A 23,983-nucleotide genomic window follows, 5' to 3' on the forward strand; every position below is an offset into this window, starting at 1 on the left:
GGCTGGGTGCGGTGGCTCACGCCTGTAATCCCAGCACTTTGGGAGGCCGAGGCGGGGGGATCATAAGGTCAAAAGTTCAAGACCAGCCTGGCCAACATGGTAAAACCCTGTCTCTAAAAAATAATAATAATAATAATAAAGAAAAAAAAGTGGATTTCTGACTTTCACACTGCTCTTCCCATACCAAGTTTAACTGTAAGTTTTCTAAGCTTGTTTTCCACAAAGCCCACAGCAAAGGCTGGCTTCTTTCATTTAGCATAATGTTTTCAAAGTTCACCACACTAAAGCATGAATCAGCACTTCATTTTCTTTTTGCATGACTGAATAATATTCCATCATATAGATAGTCCACATTTTGTTTATCCATTCAACAGTTGATCCACAGTTGGGCTGTTCCCACTTTTTGGCTGTTGCAAATAGTGCTGCTATGAAAATTTGTGTACACCGACACAAATTTTCAATATGTGACAAAGGTCACATATTGTATGATTCTATTTACGTGAAACATCCAAAACAGATAAATCCATAGAGACAGAAAGCAGACTACTATTAATAGTTGTCAGGGGCTGGAGGGAAAGAGAAATGGGGGGTGACTGCTTAATGAGTACAAGGTCTCTTTTAGAGGTGATGAAAAGTTCTGAGAACTAGATGGAGATGGTGGTTGGCTAACACTGAATATTTGATAAATGTCACTGAATGGTACATTTAAAAATGGTTAATGGTTAATTTTATGTGATGTTAATTTTACCTCCACTCAAAAAGAAAAAGCTAGAAAAGAAAGGAAGAATTACTCTCTAAACCAAGGTGCACGTATTATCCATGTATTGCCCATATCCAGCACCCAGACAGCCCATAGAGAAAAGGCTGGAAAAATGTTGGTAGCATTACAGCTAGGCTCCACCCTCAGTCCAGAACACCCAGGTAAAGGAGGCTATAAGATGAACTTAGAGGAGAAAAGGAGGCAGGGAATCAGCAGTGAAGATGCAACTGGCCACAGAAAGGATGAGGGAGACTAAATCATCAGCCTGAAGAAACAGGAAGCAACTAATTAGGAATCAATTCTGAAACCAGTAATGCAGGTAGTCAGTAGAAGTAGACAAGAAAACGGGAGTTGTACAGCTCTTAAGGATACAATGTCAATCATCTCACTTACAATAGAACAATCCACAATAATATATTCAATCCAATTGACTTTATCTGCTAAAAGGTGAATACATAATGACTCCTATGAAGAATGCAAAGATGGTTCAACCTTGAGAAATCTATTTTCAATATATTCATTATATTTATAGATTAAAGAAGAAAACTGTAAGACCATTGCAGTTATCTAGAAACAGCAGAGAACTTTCTTAACAGGATAAAGGCTATCTGAAATAACAGCACTATGGTTCATGATAAATACAATTCCATTAAAGACAGGAATAAGACAAAGATACCCGTTACCACAGCCCTTCTTCAACACTTTTTTTTCTTGTGTTCCTTAAGTGCAGTAAGAAATAAAGAGTTACCCTCTAAACCGAGATGAACCTATTATCCATGTATCATCCATAACCCACACCCAGACAGCCCACAGGGAAAAGACTGGAAAAGTATCCACAGCATAAATAAAACCAGAAATTTTGTAAATTCAAGATGACAAGAAAAACAGATTAGGAGAAAGAATATGGGAAAGTAGGAGGTAAAGCACCCCCTTACTTCCTGCAACATTTGCTCACCACCAATCATAGTCATCTCCCATGGTCATGCTCTGGAGCCTATTATCCCAGAAATTATACCACTTTCTCAATCTCAGTTTCAAGTACCCTACTATCTTACACCAATTTCTACTTTTCCAGTTCATTAGCTCTATTATTCTGTGCAATAAATCTTCCCCTATTCATCAGTCCATTCTCTACCAATCAGTCCCTTGTACCCAACACATTCTCTCGATCTCCCTATTCCCTCTTGCTTTTACTCCATTCATCCCCAGATTAGATTTTATGATGCATTTTAACTGCTCCCTTGGAAAGACCCTCAACTCCCTTGCCTCTCTTTCTTTCTATTTTACTTATCCCACAATACCCCAGCCCTACTTAAATTCAAATGTCTATCCTTTCTCACTCTGTCCTTTTTCTACCCTCAAACAGCTGACCATTGCTGGAAAAAAAATAAAATAAAATAAGACTGACTTGCCTAAAACCATACAGCTAGTAAGGGGTTGAGACCAAATAAATGAGATGGAAGAAACACTGAATTGGCTACCAGGATGCAAGTTGTAACTTATTCTGTGCTGACATTTTTTTCAGCACTCCAGCAATATTGGCACTGTCTTCTGTTTTTCCACAGGCTGAATTCATCTTCCATCTCAGCTTGCAAGCTGCATCTCATTCTTACACCAAAAGCAAGATTTTGGCCTTGATCAGTTAAGTTCAACAAGCAAGTCCCTACTAAGTGCTAAGCATTCTGCTAGGCCCTGGGGATAGAAGGGACAAAATAAAATCTTATCCCCAAGACAGGCCACGTAGTGTCATGGATACAGGGCTACAAGATGCCAGGGTCTGCATCTTATCAAGTAGTTACTTCACACATTTGAACCTCAATTTCTTGATCAATAAAATAGGTTGTTACAAGAATAAAAGTGGATAAAGAATATTCATATTTAGCCCAGAACCTGGAACTTAGAAAATACTCAATATGTGTTAACTACTATATATTACTGCTAGTTCACTATTATTCTTATTCATATTCAGTGCCCTCTTTCACTACATTTGTCGTGTGTGTGTGTGTTTGTGTGTGTGTGTGTGTGTGTGAGACAGTCTCACTCTGTCACCCAGGCTGGAGTGCGGTGGCATGATCATGGCTCACTGCAGCCTCAACCTCCCAGACTCAAGTGATCCTCCCACCTCAGCCTCCCAAGTAGCTGAAACTACAGGTGCTTCCCAACCCATGCCTACCTAATTTTTTAAAAAAAAATTTTTTTTGTAGAAGTGGGGGTCTCTCTATGTTGCCCAGGCTGATTTCAAACTCCTGGATGGGAATGATCCTCCAGCCTTGGCCTCCCAAAGTGCTGGGTTTACAGGTGTGAGCCATCATGCCTTGCCTATTTGTCTATTTTTATGATGAAGACTTAACCATTTCCAAATGGACTGACATCAGAGGGAACCACTTGTGGTTTTCTTCTTAACAATACATTTGATGTTTACTTGAACCCTTCCACAGGAGAGCTTCTTAAACCTTAGTGTGCATAAAAACTACTCAGAGGGCTCATGAGACACAGATCTATGGCACCCACCCTCACAGATAGATTCTGATTCCCTAAGTCTGACAGTGAGACCTGTCCATATGCTTTTCTTTTTTTTTTTTTTTTTTTAATTGCATTTTAGGTTTTGGGGTACGCTTTTCTAACACGTTTCCATGTGATGCTGATGCTGCCAGTTGATAAGACACACATAAGTAACCTTGTTCTAGAGAATAATAATTTCTTAAAATACTCATGCATTTTCCCCATAGAATATAATCTCTAACTGTTACTTTCATTTCTCAAGCCTTCCAAGGAAAATAACATGTACTATTATTTATATATTGTTTCTAGGCTGCGATCTTGGAGTGACACATCTATCACACAGTGAGCTGCACACACAGAGGATCGAGACACTCAGAAGCGCCAGAAGCTTGTCTGTCTGGTTGATTGGCAAAACAAAGGCAAGAGGAAACAGCTCATCTTTCTTCTCCCTGGCAAGGCTACTCCCCGTCCTCCGCCCCAGTCTTATTAACTGACACCACAAGGACAGTCACTGGCAAAAGATCTTCTATTGTAAGTTTAAGGAATTTACAGCTCTTTTAGAGCGCTCTTTGCTAGACAAGGGTGTTGTATTTTGAAGCTGTCAATTTCAAGACTCGTGGTTTAAGAGTAATTTTTTTTTTTTTTTAAGACATGGTCTCGCTAGAGTGCAGTGGCGCAATCACAGCTCACTGCAGCCTTGATCTTGCGGGCTCGAGCGATGCTACCACCTCAGTCCCCTGAATAGCTGGGACTACAGGCATGTGCCACTACACGCCGCTAACTTTTAAAAAAATTTTGTAGAAATGGAGTCTCACTCTATTACCCACACTGGTCTCAAACTTCTGGCCATGAACAATCCTCCAGCTTTGGCCTCCCAAAGTGCTGGGATTACAGGTGGGAGCCACTGAGTGCAGCCAATAACAACCTTTTCTTGGGCATCTAAGCCTCACAGAGCTAAACATTCCTCACTGAGGCATGACTCCACCTCTCCCCTCACCCTCATAGGCCCTTTCTTCTACTTTTGTCCTTTTGAGCTTATTCTCCACCAAAGGGGCCAAAACATTCCGTGGAACGGAATGTCGTGGAATGGATCCTGAGACTGCTGGCATCCACATCTCCAAGAGCTCTGGCTACTAAAACACTCTATTACGAGCAGTTGACAGTAGCTGCAGGCTAAGATCCAAAGGGCTGTCCCTCCTGAAGCATCTCAAAGTCAAGTCGTGTTTCCCAGCAGCAAGAGAGCCGCATATGTATCACGGAAGCAAATCTCTCTAGACCACACTTGGCGAGACTGACTTTGATTTTTCTTGATAAATGTTTCTTTACTATCTTTGTTGAAACCCAGCCAGCCCAGATGGTACCAAATGCTTCACACGAAGCAGAAATAGCAAACGTCCCCTCTGGTGGAAGTTTGCTAAGTGTACGGGAGAAGCGCGCCCTGGTCCAGAGAACAGTGCTTGCCTTGGGCGTGGGGCCCTGGGTGCAGGCTGATGTCTGGTTATTTTCATCTAAGGGTCTTCAGAGCAAGTAAGGCCTCTCTCTGCATTCTGGTCCAAGTTCCCTAAGACAGCATCGAATCCGTAAAAAGAGAGCGTGCATGTTAACCATTTTCCTAATAATTGTTCTTCACCAAGAACTTCCTTAATTTTTTTTCTTTCTAAAAAGATACAATTATCTTTTGGGAAACTCGGAATAATGGTGCTGCTTTCATACCCTGATCACACATTGTGACAATCAGGAGCATCTCTTTATTAATTCCTCTTGAAGGAACTTTCCTCAATATTGTGAGTCTTGCTTTGTCCTCACTGTGTGTCCTCAAAACAGTAATTCATTCCAATGAAGGATTTATTAAGAAAAAAAAAAAAAAAAAGAACATTAATCCAAAGTAGCACCCACTATCATTCAGCCTAAGGGTGTGTGCAATGATAGTAGGAGGTAACCTGAGTGCCCGTTAATGAGAAAGGCAGTAAATAATTCATGGCACATTTTTACGGGATGTACTTTGCCCATGCCGATAACATTGGGCTATCTATATGCAGAAACGTGTTGAAAAAAGCAAGATGATGCAATGTTGAAAAAAGATGAGGGCAATATAATACAGTACTTCTTCGTTTAAGAAAAAAGTGTGAAGGCATTAGTGGTTCAATTAGTGAAATCTGAAGCTGAACTCTCAGATAATAGCGCTGGGTCAACGTTGCATTTCCTCATTTGAAGAAATGTACTAAGAATATTCTTATTCTTGGGAAATACAAACGGAAATATTTCGAGATAAGTGGAAACCATGACCCCAACTTACTCTCAGATGGATCAGAAAAAAAAAAAAAACTGTGCACATACGTAAAAATACATTAGTAGAGAAAATGCTAAACCAAATGGGGGAAGATATAAACAATTAGTAAACCCAGTAAAGAGTATATAGGAGTTTCTTTTACTGTTATTGCCAATTTTCTGTCATTTTGAGATTATATCAGAATAAAAAAATGTTAAAGGCCCTGCAAATCTTTAAAAGAAAGGAAGAGTAAAACGCATTTTCTACAAGGTCATATATGAATGTGAATATATAGAAAAGAGTCTGAAAAGATATACCCAAAATTGATTTCAAATAATGGCCACCTCTGAGGAACAGGTATAGGAATCTGATTTAAGAATTGTGAGTAAATATTTTAGCTTTATCCATCACAGTTTAAATTTCTGACAAAGAGAATATATTCTTGTATTAATTGTGTTATTAAAACAATTTACAAACCAGTTGTGCTTTGACAGTTTCTAAGCATCTATTGCCCTGGCTTTCAGAGACACCATCCTGTCCCCCCAACAACTTTATAGAGCAATTGGATCTGCAGGGTGATGCTTAAAAACTTTTGGTTTGCATCACAGAACCCAGAAAATGAGCTCCAAGGTAACACACAGACCCAGGATAATGTCACTAAGGTCAGCTGGACACCCTCAGCAGCACATGCCCTAACTAGAGTTGGAGGGAGACACTAAACAGGTGAATCATTTCAGAGCCATCAACCTATATTCACTGCCCTGCCCTGCCCCTCTCCTGATCCAGTCATCTGTTGGTGGCTGACAATTTACCTGGTCCTTTGCTTAACCCCCCTGCCCTGCCATACCTTCCTCAGCTGGAAGCTTCTTTAGCCCTTTGCTCTACAACAGGCATCCCCAAACTTTTTACACAGGGGGCCAGTTCACTGTCCCTCAGACCATTGGAGGGCCGCCACATACTGTGCTCCTCTCACTGACCACCAATGAAAGAGGTGCCCCTTCCTGAAGTGTGCCGGGTGGGGTGGGGGGCGGATAAATGGCCTCAGGGGGCCGCATGCGGCCCTCGGGCCGTAGTTTGGGGATGTCTGCTCTATAATCTAGATTTGTATCAATTCCTGTTGACTTATAATTTCTTCTAACCCTGGGGGTTTCTGACCCCAGTGTTCTCTGATGTTGTGGCTTTTATGAGCCCTGGAATCTACAAGAATCCACTTTCAGCCTCTGTAACTGGCCATACTGCATAATCTTCACCTGCCCGGCTCTGATTACAAAGCCAGCAAACATGGGGCCTTTGGGCAGCACACAACCAGCATCGAAGTGGTCCCGAGCACATCGTGGTCCCAGAGGCTCCTAGAACAGCTGGCTTCCTGTCACTGCTGGCAGTGGTACAGTTATCACACATCTAATTATCTGTGTTGAGACAGACTTCCAGCTGGGACTGTCACAATGTCTGTCAAGAAGAGAGCCTGTCAAGCCACAGCTAGTGAAACAATGGTGGATAGCTAGTGTGGTAAATCAGGAACTAAGTTAGCAATGGCTGGACTTCAGAGTTAGGCAGACATGGTTGTCAATCCTACCTCTGCCGTAAAGCTTGCCAACTGGGTGATCTTACTCAAATGACTTCTCTGGGCCTTGGTCTCCCCACCCCCAAATTCTCACAAACCTATAGACAGCGCAAATGGGCTCTTGCATAACTGTGAGGGTGACCATCCATCCCAGTTGGCCCAAGGCAACCTCAATTTAGACCTGCTGTCCTCTCACCCTTCAGAGTCCAAATTTTAACAATAAATTATATGACTGCTCTAATCACAGAGGATAATAGTGTCAAAGTGGAACATAAGGAACATGGCAGAGACTCAACAAACGTTGAGTTCCTTTCTCCTTTCAGAGGATTTAGACCAAATTATGTAACAATCAAGATGAATTCCAGGGCTAAATGAGCATCCCTCCAATGTGATTTTCATACAGATGAATCTTGGATGAGGTCTGAGGATAACAGATGATGTGAAGTCAAATGTATCATCCATTTTTCTTATTACTCCCTCTCCTCTCCACTCCAATCCAGGCATTTGGAGTTCCACCTGGAATGGAATCTCCTCTGAACTCCCGAGTGATGATAGTTTATCCTTTTATGTCTCTGCTTCCTTTACCTGGCTTTTTTTTTTTTTCTTCACTTCATCAAACCCTCCAGCTCCTCAACTCTCGCCTTTTCTCTGGTCCATCAGTGCACTGCTACAGTTTTAGTTCCTCGCTACCCCTTCCCATATGGAAAAGCTATTCAATCACTTCTGACCAGTGGTTTAAATATCCTCACCTTCCTGTCTCTTCAACATCCTGTGTGGATACCCTCAACCATGAGTGAAATTTGCTCTAGAGAGTGTCCCTAAGGGAAAGCATCACACATGGGGCCTTCATGCCACTATACACCCATGATTCCAACCACAGCAAAATCCCCCACACGGCTTGTCCACCCTATTGGAAGTCCCTAGTTAATTTCCCATTCCTTACAGAAGCAATTTCAAGATTTTAATTCTTGAGGCTTCCATCTGATTCCTACTTCCATCTCACTCAGCCATTGATCTTTGATATTATATGTTTTTGTCATTAATTTCTAGTTCTGTTTTATTTTTATTGGAAAATGTGGGCTAAGCAATTTCTGGGGGCATTTTGGAGGGAATTTAAAGTGGTTTCCTTAGCAAGTTAATATATCACCAATTTTGTGAATACTAAAGAAAAATGCTAATTCTCTTATTGAAGGGTTCAGGATTCTAGACAGAGAGGTATTTTATATTCACTCATTATATTATTTAAATTAGCTATATCCATTTTCTTACCCTTTTTTATGTGTCAAAGACTGGCAAAGTATGTTTTTAAAGCCCTTCTGTTATGGTATTTCTGTAAATTTCTCTTTTCATTTCTAGTTTTTGCTTTATGCATTTTGATCTTAGATTCATGATTACTTTTTATCCCCAGACTTGACTTAACAAAATTAAAAGATTCATTTTACATAAGTATATTATATATTTGTCTTGAACTCTACTTTGAATACAGTGTAGGTGCTTTTCCATTTGCTCTGGTCTTTTCTCTAGGAATATCTGATACCCATTTACCCACGGGTAAATGCCATTTGTCCTCTACATCTGTCATTTTTTTAGTGATGATATTTATTTATTTGTCCCTTTCCCCTGACATCCCCATTGGTAGCACTCCTTAAGCTTGTTTCCATATTAGCTACTAGGGGAAAGTGTCACATATCGGGCCTTCATGCCACTATATACCCATGATTCCAAACACAGGAAGGTTCCACACATGGCTTGTCAACCCTTTTGGGTGTCCTTAGTTAATTTCCCATTCCTTATGGAAGCAATTTCAAAATTTCAATTCTCTTTTTTTTTTTTTTTTTTTTGAGACGGGGTTTTGCTCTTGTTACCCAGGCTGGAGTGCAATGGCGCAATCTCGGCTCACTGCAACCTCCGCCTCCTGGGTTCAGGCAATTCTCCTGCCTCAGCCTCCTGAGTAGCTGGGATTACAGGCATGCACCACCACGCCCAGCTAATTTTTTGTATTTTTAGTAGAGACGGGGTTTCACCATGTTGACCAGGATGGTCTCGATCTCTTGACCTTGTGATTCACCCACCTCGGCCTCCCAAAGTGCTGGGATTACAGGCTTGAGCCACCACGCCCGGCTAAAATTTCAATTCTTGAGGCTCCCATCTGATTCCTACCTCCATCTCACTTATCCATTGATCTTTGATATTGTATATTTTATATATATAAATTAATCTTTGCTATTATATATTTTTATAATATATATATTAGATTTTCTGCAGTAGGCACCCCTCTATCTACTGCTTCTATGCACTTTGATTTAGTCTACTGTTTTAAATTACTTTTTAGTATCATAATATGATACTTCTAGCATCTGCTTTCCTCTTATTCAGTTCTCTCTTTACCTAGGACTACTGCCTTCTTCTCTTTCTCTCTCTATGTCCATGTGTCTTTTATTAGTTTATTTTCTGCTTATAGCATTTATTTTATTTGTTTACATGCAGTAAAATTGACTTTTTGGTGCACAGTCTTGTGCAAAAATTTATACATTTTAATGCATGTATAGATTCATGCAATTATTACACAATCAGAATACAGACCAGTTCTATCACCCTTGAAAAATTCCTCTGACTTTTCCTCTATAGTCACATCCCCTTCTCATTCTCAGCCCCTGGCAACCACCAATCTGTTTCTCATCACTACAGTATTGTCTTTTCAAGAATAATACCTAAATGGAATTATACAGCAAGAAAACCTTTTGAGACTGGTTTCTCTTTCTCAGCAAAGGCCTTTGAGGGTCATCCACGTTGTTGTGTGTATAAATAGTTAATTTTTTTTTATTGCAGAGTAATATTTTATGTATGGCAAGGTTTATCTATTTGCCTGTTAAAGAATATTTGAGTGGTTTTCAATTTTTGGTGATTACAAATAGAGATGATATAAATACTCATAAGTTCTTGTGTGAGCATAAAGTTTCATTTCTTAAAGATAAATAACTTAGGAGTGGGATCAAACAGTTACATGTAAAAGTTTGTTTGGCTTTATAAGAAACTGCTGGCCAGGCACAGTGGTTCACATCTGTAATCCCAGCACATTGGGAGGCCAAGGTGGGAGAATTATGAGGTCAGAAGATCGAGACCATCCTGGCCAATACAGTGAAACACTGTCTCTACCAAAAATACAAAAATTAGCCAGGCATAGTGGCACATGCCTGTAGTCCCAGCTACTTGGGAGGCTGAGGCAGGAGAATTGCTTGAACCCAGGAGGTGGAGGTTGCAGTGAGCCAAGATTGAGCCACTGCACTCCAGCCTGGGTGACACAGCAAGACTCCATCTCAAAAAAAAAGAAAGAAAAGAAAAAGAAAAGAAACTGCCACACTTTTCCAGAGTGGCTGTACCATTTTGCCTTCCCACGGTGATAAATTAGAGTTCCTTTTGTTCTGCATACTCACTAGCACACCATATTGACACTATCTATTTCATTATCATTATTTTAGCCATTCTAGTAAGTGTGTAATGGTATCTCATTGTGGTTTTAATTTGCATTTCCCCAATTTCTAGTGATATTGAATATCTTTCTATGAATGTATTGGCCATCCTTGTATTATCTTTGGTAAAGTGTTTCTTCATGTTTTTAGATTACATTTTAAGTAACATTGCCTTCATACAAATGAGTCTAAGAGTGCCAATACAATGAGTTGGATACAAGTCCTTTGTCAGACATGTAATTTGCAAATATCTTCTTCCACTTTATAGTTTGTCTTTTGCAAAACAAAAGTTTTTAAACTTTAATAAAGTACAATTTATCACTTTTTTTTTCTTTTATGGGTCGTGTTTTTAAGTGTCATGTCTAAGAATTCTTTGTATAACTACAGGTCATAAAGATTTTCTCCTGTGTTTTCTGAAATTTTATACCTTTACATTTTCCTCCATGACCTATTTTGAGTTAATTCTTTTAAAAGGTGTAAGATGAAGGTCAAGGTTCAGTTTGTTTTCATATGAATGTCTAATCATTCCAACATCATCTGTTGAAAGACTATCCTTTTTACATTTCATTCTTTTTGCACTTTTGTTGAAAATCAATAGGCTATATTTGTGTGGGTCTATTTCTGAATTCTCTATTCTGTTCCATTGGTTTACGTATCTATCCTGTCACCAATATTACATTTGATTACTGAAGCTTTATATAGTAAGTCTTAAAACTGGGTACTGTAATCCTTTCAACTTCATTCTTCGTCTTAAGAATTGTTTTGGCCATTTTGGATTCATTGCCCTTCTATATAAGTTTTAGAATCACTGTGTCCAAATCTACAAAAAATCCTGCTGGGATTTGCCCGTAAATCAGTCTGTAAGACTTGCTGTCTTAACTGGGCTGAGTCTTCCTATCCACGTACATGATTTAAATCTTCATTTATTTAGGTATTCTTTGATTTCTTTCAGTGTTTTGGAATTTTTAGCATATTGATTCTAGACATGTGCTGTTAGATTTATACCTAAACATTTCCTTTGTTTTGGAGCTAATGTAAGTAGTTTTTAAAATTTTGATTTCTAGTTGTTAATATATAGAAATACAATTGATTTTTGTGTGTTGACCTTGTATGCTGCAACCTAGCTAAACTCACTCATTTCTAGAAATTTCTTGGTAGATTCTTGTGGATTTTCTATATAAACAATAATATATTCTGTGTATAAAAGCAGTTTTGCTGTTTTCCTTTCCATTTCATATGTCTTTTATTTCTAATTTTATTATTATTTTTTGAGATCAGAGTCTCACTCTGTCACCCCGGCTGGAGTGCAGTATGCAGTCTCAGCTCACTGCAACCTCCACCTCCCAGGTTCAAGCAGTTTTCCTGCCTCAGCCTCCCAAATTAGTCACCATGCCTGGCTAATTTTTGTATTTTTAATAGATGTGGGGTTTCACCATGTTGGCTGGGCAGGTTTCAAACTCCTGACTTCAAATGATTCACACACCTCGGCCTCCCAAAGTGCTGGGATTATAGGCATGAGCCTCTGTGCCCAGCCCCACATGACTTTAAAAATTTTTATTGTCTTATTGTGCTGGTTAGCTCTTCCAATATGATGTTGAATAGGGCTGGGGAGAGTGAACATTCTAGTTTTATTTCATAGCTTAACGGGAAAGCATGTAGTCTTTCAGCATTAAGTATGTTACAGGTTTTTGGTAGATACTTCTCATTGGGTCAGGAGAGTTCCCTTCTATATCTCGTGTGCTGAGAACTTTCATCATAAATTAATATTGAATTTTGCCCAATATTTTCTGCATCAATTGATATGTTCATTTTTTTCTTTAGCTTATTAATATGGTAAATTACATTGGTTGATTTTTTAAAATTATTAAGCCAGCCTTGCATTCTCAGGATAAAACTCATTTGGTTGGAGTGCATTTTTTCATTTATATATTGCTGGATTTCATTTGCTAATATGTCACTGAAGATTTTTATATTTATTTTTACAAAGAGTTCTTATATATGACACTAAAAACATGACCTATAAAAGGAAAAAAATGATAAATTGTACATTATTATAGTTTAAAAACATTTCTTCTGCAAAAGGCAAACTACAAACAGGAAGAAAATATTTGTGATGTTTGCCTGCAGTTTTCTTGTACTATTTTTGTCTGATTTTGGTACGAGGGTAATGCTAGCCTCATAAAATAGGTTGAAAAATGTTCCATCTTCCCTTCTCATCTACTCTTTAGGAGAATCAGTATTATTTCCTCTTCAAGTGTTTGGTGGAATTTACCAAGATAAATTTCATTTTAAGCACTTTTTAATCTGGATTCCACAAAGAATAATGTGTTATGCTTTTATTTTCTTTTAGTTCAAAATATGTTCTAATTTCCCTTGAGACTTCCTCTTTGAACGAAATCATGGATTATTCAGAAGTTTGTTTGTTAGTTTCCATTTTCCCAAGGGCTCTACTCTTATGATTTGACTTCTACCTAAACACTGACAACTCCTACCCACACCTCTTTACTGAGCCGTGCGACTGTATGTACGACTGCCCTTGTACTGGATGTCCCGTAGGTAAACCAAACTCAACTTGTCCATCGACACTCATTCTCCTCCTGCTCCCCACCCCTCACCACCTCCACGTCTCCTCTCTGTCTTTCAATATCAGTCTTAGTGATGGTTAAACCATCCATCCAACTCCCCAAGGAAGAAACTGGGAATCACTCTGGTCTCCTCTCTTTGGTGCAATCTACAATCACGTGCTGTTTGATCTGCCTCTTTCTCATTTTGTGTACCTGAGTCCTTCTCTACTATTCATACCACTACCATCTGAACAATAATAAGTGTGCCATAGAATTACTGTGATTATTAAGTTATATTTGAAGCCTGGTATTGTGCCGAGCAGGTGATGAGTGATTCATAAACAGCAGCTGCTCATATGATTGCTGCTTGGGCACTCACTTTTCCTGTTTTCTCCAGTCTTCTACTCAGCCCTTCCTTCACTCCCCCACCGAAGTGATCTTTCAAAAGCTGGAAACCAATCACACACTCTTCAAATAAAAATCTTTCATAATTTTAGAAAATCTATTAATAATATGATTCACTATTAAACTAGGTCAAAGAGGAAAAACTATATAATTATCTCAAAAATGACGAAAAAGTCAACTGACAAAATTCAATAACCATTTGTCCTTTTAATACTTAGAAAAATAGAAATAAGGCCAGGCACGGTGGCTCACGCCTGTAATTCCAGCACTTTGGGATGCCAAGGCGGGTGAATCACGAGGTCAGGAGTTCGAGATCAGCATGACCAACATGGTGAAACCCCATCTCTACTAAAAATACAAACGTTAGCAGCATGGTGGTGTGCGCCTGTAATCTCAGCTACTCAGGAGGCTAAGGGAGGAGAATCACTTGAATCTGGGAGGTGAAGGTTGTAGTGAGCTGAGATTGCACCACTGCACTCCAGCCTGGGCAACAGAGAGACACTCTGTCTCAAAAAAAAAAAAAAAAAGAAAAGAAAAGAAAAGAAAAATAGAAATAAATGAATGCTCCTCCTGATATCATAAATATACCAACAGCCTTCATCATGTTTACCAGTAAACTCTAGAGGTATATCTATTAAGGCCACAGTCAAATTAAGAATGCCTCCCATCACCATTGTAATTTAACATTGTTCGGAAAGTACCAATCAACGCAATTACATTTTTTTAAAGTATTGTATTAGAGGCTTAGATGTTGGAAAAGAGGACACGAAATCAGCTTGGATTGTCTGAATTGTATCTTAGAAAAATTCCTCAGAGATTCTGGCATCTGATTGATACCACTTTTCTGGTTTGTCACCCTGAACAATATTTTCCATTTTTAATCTCTTCGTCACTTCAATGGGAATTTGGAAGAAGGAGACATTCAATATATGGTCTCAATCGAGCATGAATTACATTTTTAGTTAGAAAAAAAATGTTACTCTAAATCTGAGGGAAAGAAATCATTGTGGAAAAGGGGGGCTGGTCTTGTGCACATAATTCTTAACAAACTGGAACTGGACACAACGTGGTTGTGCCAAGGTTCAGTCCAGCTGATACTCAGAGTTCTGAAAGTTTTGCATCACTGCCAAAACCATGCAACTTTTATGCTCAGTAACAGAGTCCTCCTCCTGGGGTCCAGAAACTTTGAATCTTGGAGGTTGCATGACCCCTGAAACCCAGTTGAGTGTCAACTATTTTCTACGGAGGTTTCCCTGGTCATTCAGGGTCTTGCAATTCCCAGGGTTGCTCCACACTGACTCTGACTCCTACTCCACACAACCACAACCCCACAAGTCCAGAGACCATTTCCCTCGACAGGGAAGATCTGGGTTCGTCTCCCTTTGAGCTCTCACAAGCCCAGTCTCAATAACCAGCATTCCCCACTGGCATGGGCAAAGTCACCACTGGATCTCACTGGGGGTGCAACACTTGCTACTTTCCTTATGCACAGCAGAGTTTTCAGAGTTTAATGCAGAAGGAAAAGGAGCTCTTCAGACCAGCTTGGAAAAGCAAGAGTAAACCTGCCCCCATAAACATCTGTTCCCCTCAGGTTGGCCCTGAGGGTCTTCTTGTATGCCTAGGACAGATGGTTTGGGAGTCAGGCATCCAAGAAGTTAGCTTTATTTCTTGTTTGGAGATCACCTCGCGCCTCAAGTTAAGTGAAAACAAGAAGGACAGACGAGGTTTACCAATTCCTCACTCGCATCCTTGGGACAGAAACCAGGATGGCGTGCCATGGGGCCCCATCCTTGCCTGGGAGCTGAGTAAATACAGCATGAAGCATGGAGACAGGAGATGTTCAACAGCTCCCACCCCCTCGCTGCAGCGGCTGCAGACATGACTCTGGGTGCTGCTTTGCAATGTGATTATTTCTAAAGATGTGACATAAATACTAACATGGAGTCCCTGGAGCTGCAGAGCTGCTACTTGGCAGCTTAATTTGGACATTCAATCAAAACTGTCTGTCGGCAGCTTTGCACAACCCAAGCAGCATAGGGCCAGAAGCCCTGCAATCTGCTCAGTAAGAGTGCTAAGTGATGGGTTTAATTTTCACAAGCTTGGGACAAAAGCCTCCCCAGCTCTGAGGAAGGCGGGTTTACCTCCTTTCTCCAGAGAAACAGTACATCTTTTCTCATATCTTCAATAGGCTCCCTGCTTTGATAGAAGAGCCCTGTCTACATTAACCACAGCACTGAGTCATGAAATTCAAAGGACTTTTAAAAACGGATAGGCACATTCATAGACCATGTTCTTCAGACAGTCAGAGAAAAGGGCTACCATTTGAAGAGAGGTTTTCTGTTTCTTCTACTGTTGTTCAGGGACGACGGGAGAAGAAAACATCTGCTCTAAGGGGTCCCAGCAGAAGAATGTTTCCTTCTTTTATTGTCAAACATCCTCAGTTGCACAAAAGCGCTAAAAGAGACTGCTGGATACATTTATCCCGAATGGGTATATGATTAGATGGATGGATGAGTGGGTTAGACAGATGGATGAATGTATGGGATGGGTGGATGGATGGATGGATGGATGGATGGATGGAGAGATTAATGCATGGATGGATGGATGGATGGATAGATGGATAGGTGGGTTAAGTGGATAGATGAGTAAAGTAATGGGTTTTAACCGGCTTGAAGGAAACTGGCATCTTTCCCATTTTCTTTTTATCGTAATTTTCACAAACTATCCATATCTCAAGGATACTGAATCCTCCCCATCCCATATCCCTCCATTCTTCACCAGTGTACACACACACACACACACACACACACACACACACACATCTTCAAATACTTCCAAATGGCATAGCCCAACTGTAAGCTAACCAGTACTGATGCTGTGCTCAGCACTGGAACAGGGTCCCAGAGGCCCCCTGATATGCCCAGGTGTTAACTTTACTTGCCAGACTGTAGGTAGGTCTGAGGAGGACCCCAGGGGAGCAGCTGGGACCATGGGAAGAGCCACCTCAGGAGAGAGCTGCAGCTGTTTTTCAGCAGGCACAGAAGCACTGCTGGAGTGTTCTGGAAAAATAACTGCACTGAGATGCAAATACAAATCCAATGACCATCTAAAAAGGGGTACACAGCTGAGACAGGGAGAGTTCCAGTACAGTCCCCATCCTATTCAGAGGCCTGATATTTCAAACTCTACTCAGACAGAGGCGAATATTCCAGGGACCCTGACCATCAGCAGATGCTATACTCCAGCTCCCTGAGAGCGAGCCCTGTGCCGCTTCCTTCTGCAACTCAAACAATGAGTTAAGGCACACTTGTAGCAAGGTAAGACAGTGAGGTTTGAAGTGCCTGTTTCTCTAACTTTGCACTTCACTGAATTCTGTCACTTGTACCCTGAGGCTCCTCCCCCTAGACCGTGTAGCTAGACATGAGTCATCCACTGCCTTAGGGAGAAAGTTGTCAAGGTATGAGTGAGGAACAAAGCCAGCAAATTCTGACTTCTCAGTTCTGAAAGCTTCTGTGTCCACGTTTCTCTCCATCAGACCCCAAAAGCTGAGCTCCAGGGTGACACAGAGTGGATGAAGAAGTGGATAATGCCCCCCTTTTGGCTCCACGATTTACCCCTCTGCTCTCCATAGTCTGAATTAGCCCCACCTTTCACCTCTTTTAACCAGAAAAACCAAAAGCACTCCTGTGCATCTCACCCAATAGAAACAGAAGCCCACAAACGTGGCCCCAACCTGCCAATCCTGGAAAGAGGCTGAGTCCAAATCCCAAGTGGGCTTGGCTGGGGCATATAAATAAAGCTTTTAACATGCTCCAAACAACCCCCCTTTCTCTCACACCATGGCTGAGAAGTGCTGTTGCAGAGAGTGGTTCTCAAAGGGTGTGCCCCAGACTAGGGTCAGCATCACCTGGGAAGTCATTAGAAATGCACGATCTCAGGCCCTGCCCAGATCTGCTGAATGGAGGAGAGAACCCAGCAACCTGCATTTTAACACACCCTCCAGATGACTCTGATGTACACTCAGGTATGAAAACCATTGCTTTTGACCAGTGCTGTTGAAGCCAGCCTCACAAGGGTAGCAAGAATTTCTGGACAGAAATACAGCTACAATTCAGCATTAATCAGGCAGGCTATACTTTGACACGCTTCCTTGCAACTGAAAGTCAGGTAACACTAGATACTGACCATTTGCAACCTCGTCGTTCCTGTACATAGGATTTCTGACATTAGAATCATAGGGTTTTGTTTAAGAATTGCTTAAGCAGATCCTGAATTCCAGCAGAATAGCTGATGTCAACCAGTTTAAAGACCCCTCCTCCAACAGAGGAATTGAATCAGCAAAAGAACACAGCTTCTTTATTTCTCTGTCCCATAACTCCACCCTGCTCTCTTCCACCAATCAGCAATCTCCACACTTGAGCCCACTGGAAAACCCTTAAAAATCCTAGCCCCAGACTCCTCTGGGAGATGGATTTGACGTTTCCTCCTATCTCCTGCCTTCAATTAAAGCTGTTTCTCTGCGCAACCCAGTGTCTTAGTGTATTGATCAGCTGTGTGCATTGGGCAGTGGATCTATTACAGTTACACTGTCCAATAGAACTTTCCAAACTAATGGAAATGTTTGCTGTCAAATATAGTAACCACTAGCCACATGAGGCCACTGAATACTTGAAAGGTGGCTACTGTGTTGAAAAAATTGAGTTTTGCATTTTATTTAATTTTCATTAATTAAATACTTTTTTTTTTTTTGAGAAAGAGTCTCACTCCGTCCTCAGGCACCAGGCTGGACTGCAGTGGCATGACCTCGGCTCACTGCAACCTCTGCCTCCCGGGTTCAAGCAATTCTCCTGCCTCAGCCTCCTGAGTAGCTGGGACTACAGGCGTGCGATGCCACGCCCAGCTAATTTTTTTGTATTTTTAGTAGAGACAGGGTTTCACTATGTTGGCCAGGATGGTCTGGATCTCTTGACCTTGTGATCCGCCTGCCTTGGCCTCCCAAAGGGCTGGGATTACAGGTGTGAGCCACCGCGCCCAGCCTAAATACATTTTTTTGAGATAGGATCTTGCTCTGTTGCCAGGCTGGAGTGCAGTGGTGCGATCACTGCTCAGTAGTCTCAACCTCTGGGGATCACGTGAGCCTTTCACCTCAGCCTCCCAAGTAGCTGGGACTATAGGCATATGCCACCACATTTGGCTAATTTTACTTTTTGTAGAGGCAAGGTTTCGCTACGTTGCTCAGACTGGTCTCAAACTCCTGGCCTCAAGCAATCCTCCCACCTTGGCTTCCCAAAGTGCTGGGATTACACGGGTGAGCCACCATGTTCAGCTCCTTAATTTAAATTTAAATAGCCCCACGTGGCTAGTGGCTGCCATATTGCACAAAGCAGCTTAGACCATTGCATCATCCTCCTGACAGATTTCCCTCCCCTCCCCGTCTCTTCCTTTCAGGTCACCCTATAAGCTTCAGACAAATTAATCTTCCCAGAACGCAGATCTTATCATGTCATTCCTACTCTCAGAACATTCTCACTGACTCACTGTTGCCTACTGATTTTAAATACATGTTCTCTTGGTTCTTTTTCAGTAAGCCAAAATGTTTTATTCCAAAATATGATAGAAAATAGATGAAATAATAATAGTTAACGGTGAATGAGCTCTTACTATATGAGCCAAGCACTATTCTAAGGGCTGCACATGTATTATCTCATTGAATCCTTACAAGAACCTTATGATGTGAGTGTTACTTTTTTCCCCATTTTACTGACGTGGAACCTGAGAGTTGAGGGGGTTGAGTGACTTGTCCAAGGTACAGGGCTGATAATAGTAGAATGGGATTTGAACCCTCGCTGTGTCCCTCCAAAGGCTGCACTCTTAACCACGATGTCACACTGCCTCAGAAGACCCATCTGGGTCAGATTATTTTTCCCTCTTAGGATGCCCCTTACGAAATCCATAACCATGGTCGAATGCTCTATGCCAGTAGCTTCGAGGTCTGTCTTTAACACATCACTTGCTCTTCAACAGTGAACAAGCAAAAGCTATCATCAGCTGTCTTGGACTCTTTCTGGAAAAGATCAACATATTTATCCCCAAAAGAGGATCTTTCCATCTCAGAAGGTACACTGGGCACATTTTAGGTAAAGTCAGCACATCATTCATTGAGGTGTAAAAAATATGATTTGGTGGCTAGGGGGTGAATATTCAACTTTAGACTAAGACATTTTAAAAAATGGACTGGGTGCAGTGGCTCACACCTGTAATCCCAGCACTTTGGGAGGCCAAGGAGGGAGGATCTCTTGAGGCCAGAAATTCAAGATTAGCCTGGGCAACACAGCAAGAACTTGTCTCTACAAAAACAATGTTTACAATTAGCCAGACATGATGGCATTCACCTGTAAGCCCAGTTACTCAAGGGACTGAGGTAGGAGGATCACTTGAGCTCAAGAGTCTGAGGCTGCAGAGCCATGATTGTGCCACTGCACTCCAGCCTGGGTGACAGAGTGAGATCCTGTTTCTAAAAAAGAAATAAAAATGGTAAAAATGTTTAAGGCAGATAGGATTCAAACAGGTGGGCAATGGGAGGCCATCTTAAGGAGAGGTTCTGATAGTTACAAGAATTCTAATCCCGACCTTCCTCACAGGGCTGACAGTGAAAATATTTAGCAAGCAGTTTATCCATCAGAACGGACACAGCCAAAGCCCTGGAGTAGATGTGAAGGCTACTACTGAACTAGACATTCACCTTTTCATTATCAGATCACATCCAAGGGCTCTGGGAGAAGAAACTAACAAGGCCAGAGAGGCAGAGGACACCTGGGGGCATTTCTTAGTTGCCACTTGGCATAGAGATATTTTGATGTTTTGATAATCATCTCTGATCCAGATGACTGAGCATTGCATAAATACTTCCTCTTTATAGTAAGGCATACCTGAGATACTGAATAGTTTTATTTTTAAAATAAAAGAGAGAGCATGGTGGCTCACGCCTGTAATCTCAGGGCTTTGGGAGGCCAAGGTGGGAGGATCACCTGAGGTAAGGAGGTCGACATCAGCCTGGCCAATATGGTGAATCTCTATTTCTATTAAAAATACAAAAAATAGCCGGGCCTGGTGGCATATGCCTGTAATCCCAGCTACTCAGGGAGCAGAGGCAGGAGAATGGCTTGTACCCAGGAGGCGGGGTCGCAGTGAGCCAAGATGGTGCCATTGCACTCCAGCCTGGGGAACAAGAGGGAAACTCTGTTTTGAAAAAAATAAAAGAGAGAGAAAGAGAAAGAGAAAGTTAAAGAAAGCAGCTTGGCTGGGTGTGGTGGCTTACTGCTATAATCCCAGCTCTTTGGGAAGCTGAGGTGGGAGGATCACTTGAGGCTAGGAGTTGGAGACCCCCAGCTTTACAAAAAAGAAAAATAATAATTATCTGAGCACGGTGGTGCATGCCTGTAGTCCCAGCTACTCAGGAGGCAGATGTGGGAGGATTACTTGAGCTCAGGAGTTCCAGGCTGCAGTGAACTAGGATCACAGCACTGCACTCCAGCCTGGGTGATAGAGTAACATCCTGTCTCAAAAACATTAAAACCGAAAGCAGATTGAGGGTTGCCAGGGGCTGGGAGGAGGCAGGAATGGGTAGTCACTGCTTAATCAGTATGGGGTTTTGTTTTGGAGTGATGGAAATGTTTTGGAACCAGATAGGAGTGGTGATTGCACAACACTGTGAATGTCTAAATGCCACTGAACTGTTCACTCTGAAACAGATCATTTTAAGTCACGTGAATTTCACCTCAGCAAGTTTTAAAAAACCAAAGGGAGACAGAGAAGGAGTTAAAGTCCATCCAAATTGCAATCAGCCCATAAACAAGCAGGACCCTGAATTGGGCACCCTCACGATGATAACATCCTTGCTGAGATCCTGGAGCAGGGCCCAGTGATGCCGACAACTCCTCCAGAATGTGTCTGCCGGACACATGGTTAACCCCATGTCTCCACCAAGCCTTGGTCATGGTTACCGTAACTCAACACCTTCTTGGGCCCCCATCATAACTTCCAGCCTTCCCTGCACCATCTCCTTACATGGCATAGGCTAGACTCCAGCTATGCTTGGTTGGCGGCTGTTCCCTGTAAGTTCCTGCCTCCACAGGAGGAGACAGACAGGATCTAGTGTCCAGGACCATGTCCCACATCTACTGCCCAGAGACACGTGTACAGTGGACAAGCCAGGCAGATACTCACTCTCTTTATAATCCTAGGACCTTTACCCACAATCGCTGGCCCTATTGAGTCAGACCAGCATTCTCAATTCTGGATACACATTAGAATCAGTGGAAACTGAAGGTTGAATGGGCTCCTCTTAATCCCTTTCCCCAGTCCTGGTTTTTGGTTTTCTTTTGTTGTTGTCTCTTTTGTTTTGTTTTCTTTTTTTTTTTTTTTTTTTTTTTTTTTTGAGCTGGAGTCTCACTACATTGCTCAGGCTGGTCTCAAACTCCTGAGCTCAAGTAATCCACCCATATTGGCCTCCCAAAGTGTTAGGATTACAGGCGTGAGCCACCATGCCCAGCTATGTTTGTTTTCAAAGTAATGCAGAGAAGACATAACTCTGGCTTCTCTTACCATACCACACATGCAGAGTTCTGAGAGGTCTGAAAGTGAAGTAAGCCTTGAATGGAAAGCCAAGAGAGAAGGCTTAGGGTGTATCACGATGAAGAAGTCATTAAGCTCCTCCCCTGGCTCTGAAAGCCCCAAGACCAGCATCCAAGTCCTTAACTCACATCCTCACATCCACCCTGGAGTGGAGAGGAGTTTTGAGATCCCTCTTCAGGTCACAGTGTGCATTACCCAGAGTGTTCCCTCCCTTGGCCTTTGGCCCAAAGCCCATTCATCCTTCTAAGTTAGATCTCTAAGGTCACCTGTTTCCGAAAGCCTTTCCTGACTTCATCTGACCCACCGCAGAATTTGTTCCTTTCTTATCTTCAGTGTTACAGTATACTTTAGAGATACATGTACTTGCTTTACTTGTTCTGTTATATTAAATAGAGCTCATTAAGGGAAGGGCTGTGACTTCCTAATTTTTTTGGCTAAAGGCTTGGTCTCAGGGTCAGGACCTGAGTTTGGGTTCAGAGTGATACCACTTTCTAGCTGTGTAGCCTTGGAGGATGACTTAACTTCTCTGAGCCTCAGTTTCCTCATCTGTAATATCAGAATAGCAAGTGTTCCCTCATAAGGTTGCTGAAAGGGCCAAGGAACTATAATTCATGCTATTATATGTGTCCTAAAGACTGCAACCTGTTTTACACTCAACAACTCCTAGTCATTATTATATTCTGTTCTATTAAGTGCCTGGGACACTATTTTCTATGCATTTCATAGTTACTTAACAGATGATTTTTAAATGTCATTAAATTCCCTGGTTTTGAGGCTGGGTGCAAAGGCTCATGCAGCACTTTGGGAAGCTGAGGCAGGTGAATCACTTGAGGTCAGGAGTTTGAGACCAGCCTGGCCAAGATGGCAAAAACCTATCTCTACTAAAAATACAAAAATTAGCCAGGAGTGGTGGCATGTGCCTATAATTCTTGCTACTTGGGAGGCTGAGATATGATAAGCACTTGAACCGAGGAGGCAGAGGTTGCAGTAAGCTGAGATTGTTTCACTGTACCCTAGCCTGGACAACAGAGCAAGACCTTGGCTCCAAAAAAAAAAAAAAAAAAAAGCTCTGGTTTCCTGAAAGATGAAAATCTTCATAAGAACAGGGTCTGTTACTAGGGTGCCCATTTTTGTATTCCTAGCCTCAGTAAGTGTCCAGCACATAGTAGGTGGTCAACACATGAGGAATGAATTGGTCAATGGATGAATGAGATGTTTCCCTCTCTCCATGCCCTAAAACCATTGCAAGCCCCAATCCCCGTATGAGTTAATGTCCCTTCCCTGGTTTCCCAGGATACCTTGCTCTTGTGTCTGGCACAGCAGTTCTAACACTTTGTTGTAATTATTCACGTATTTGTTGTATGGACCGTGGTGACTCCATAGCCCAGCACAGTGTGAGCCACACACCGGAGGAGGGAGTGAATGGCCACAAATCACATCATCTTGGGAGTATCTTTTGGGAATGGAGAAGAATCCTAAGACCTCCAGCCCAGAAAGAATATAGAGGTTTTGTGATTTGTTCTAGCTCTGATGATGTGATGATAGTAACAATGACAACTTTTACTGAGCACATACTATATGCCAGCCATGGGTTTGTTTGTTTTGTTTTAATTTGCTACAGGATCTTGCTTTGTTACTCAGGCTGGAGTAGAGTGGTGCAATCACGGTTCACTGCAGCTTCAACCTTCGGGATTCAAGTGATCCTCCCACCTCAGCCTCCCAAGCAGCTGGGACTACAGGTTACCACCATGCCTGGCTACTTTTTAAAATTTTTCTAGAAATGGGCTCTTACTATGTTGCTGGCTAAAATCAGAC

General features: G+C 41.7%; 1 protein-coding gene across 2 annotated transcripts in view; it reads right to left on the reverse strand.

The window, feature by feature from the left end:
* The window catches only part of PRKCB (protein kinase C beta), a 386,658-nt gene that overhangs the window by 124,264 nt on the left and 238,411 nt on the right, over positions 1-23,983 (reverse strand). The window lies entirely within an intron of this gene.

This window comes from Saimiri boliviensis, chromosome 12, assembly GCF_048565385.1.
Source record: "Saimiri boliviensis isolate mSaiBol1 chromosome 12, mSaiBol1.pri, whole genome shotgun sequence".
Lineage (NCBI taxonomy): Eukaryota > Metazoa > Chordata > Mammalia > Primates > Cebidae > Saimiri > Saimiri boliviensis.